Source organism: Zonotrichia leucophrys, chromosome 3 (assembly GCF_028769735.1).
Source record: "Zonotrichia leucophrys gambelii isolate GWCS_2022_RI chromosome 3, RI_Zleu_2.0, whole genome shotgun sequence".
Classification (NCBI taxonomy): domain Eukaryota; kingdom Metazoa; phylum Chordata; class Aves; order Passeriformes; family Passerellidae; genus Zonotrichia; species Zonotrichia leucophrys.
Window position 1 is genome coordinate 108,589,805 of NC_088172.1, and position 2,195 is coordinate 108,591,999.

Genomic DNA, 2,195 nt, shown 5'->3' on the forward strand with positions numbered 1-2,195 from the left:
GGGCTAGGGTGACACAGGTACCTAATCTAGAAAAAGATTCAGAGCTGAAAATCCCAGCTAAAGACTCCCAGATAGCCATAGAATCACAGAATCATTAAGGCTGGAAAAGACTTCCAATGTCAGCGAATCCAACCTTCAACCAAATCCCACCAGGACCACTAAACCATATTGCAAAATGCCACACCTAATTGTTTTTGTTTTTGTTTTTGTTTTTTTTTTAATTTTAATACTTAGCTTTTGAACACCATGTCTTCCTTCATCAAGGACCAGGAATCTCAGAGCCCTGAGTCTTGCCCATCTTCCCATTTTCTACCAGTTTCCCCAGGTATTTTTAAGCTCTCCTTTCTGTTGTGGGCTTATCCTATCCATTCATGTAATCTGCTCACAGAGATCCTGAGTGTCAGATGCCTGGGACGGCCTGAGTCTGCACACAGATCCAGTTTTAAGTGACTTTTCCAAGAGCAGGAAGAAAGTGAGTGCAAGAGCCAGGAGTGGAAGCCAAGTTTCTTGTTTCATAAACTCCTGAGTTAACCACTTCTGCTCATAGGAATCAAACACAAAAAGAACACAACAAAGGGGAGTGGGAAGGAAAGCTTTCAAAGCACCAAACCCAACATCACTCATTCAGATTTCTTGAATGTCTTGTGTTGCCAAACATTTATGGCTTTGAGCACTGCTAGAATTCTCTAAGCTGGTGGATAATTTTCCCCACAAATTTTATTACTGTAGAATTTGATTTTGTTGCCATTATGCATCTTGGTCAGCCCCACTTTTAGCCCCCAAGGCTGAAAAGAGCCCTTAAGCTTTAAGGGGACAGAAGCCTGCCAAGTGCAGAAACTTTTATTTAGTTTCCTTTTCCTTGAAAATAAAAGGAAATGAGCAGATGAAATGCACATTACTCCCTCAGTTTTCTCTTTTTAATGAAATTTTCCTTCCCTTGTGATTCTCACTTTTCCCTGCTGTACTACCCAGGACAACACTGACTATGAACCAGATCAAGTGAGAAATTCTCCCCTCAGATCATTTTCCTGTAGAAAAGGCAGGTTTGCTCCTATGTGAATGGTTCCTGGGGGTGCTTTGGTTTTGGCAAATCTTGCAGGAGACCTAAACAAGAAGTTGCACTTGAAATTTGTATATTTTCTCTTGGCTCAGAAGGATGCTTCTGACTTTACAGCTACAGATTTAAGAAGGCTGGATGAGGACTGTGGTGCTCAGTGACCACAGTCTGTGGGTTTTTCAGAAAGGAAATCTGGTGGCAAATAGGACTGGGTCTATATTTGATGAGGTAAAAAAGGAAAATTAGAGGATACCAAGATGGGCTTTTTCCCCAATTTAATATGCATGAAAATAATTTCCACAGTTGCTACAATGAGAGTCTACACATTTTTAAACAACCATCTACTCTACTTCTTGGGGAAGGAAAAATACCTAAATGAATAAACCCAACAGCAGTGAAGAAGAAGTAGTACATCTGGCTTCTGATCAGAAAATGGAAAAAGAGACACACAAAAAAAAAAGGTGGCTCCTGTACAACATAGGGGAGAAGGAAACTCCAGTAACAAGACAAAACAGACCTAACTGGAAACAGGCCCCCTCAGCAGCATTCTGGATTGGAAGGCAAGTGGAGAGAATGGGAGAGCTGCAGAGAATATTGGAAGAACTGAAAAACTCAAAGAAAACCAAGGGGAATTGAATAAAAACAACAGTCTGCTTATAAAAGTAAACAGAGGGGGCAGGGAGAGCATGCAAAGGGAAAACAGATGCACAGTGAGACAGTGCTCAAGAAACAGAGGGAGATGAAAGCTGTCTAAAACAAGAGGGGAACTCAGAGGGGAAAAAGAGGAACAACCAAACAATCCAGAAGAAATATAGTAGCACTGCCTTGGTGACCTGCACACAGCAAGATGCCTCTGTTTGTACAGGCCCTGGGGAGGCTGGGGACATTTTATTGTCACAGAAGGGTTTACTATGTGGAGCACACTGAGGAACAGAAAATACAGTAATGTTGTCTTACTCGGGATTGGTTTTAAAGTCCTTTCCCTTTTTTGTCTCAGTCTTATAGATCTGAGATGGAACAGATGAAGAGAAACTCTGAAATTGGGTCAGGATACCCCTCTGAGGTCTGGCTTCCACCTAGAGGATCCAAAGAGGGCCCCATCCACCATCAGAAGCTGAGCATCCTCTTCCAGTGGGCT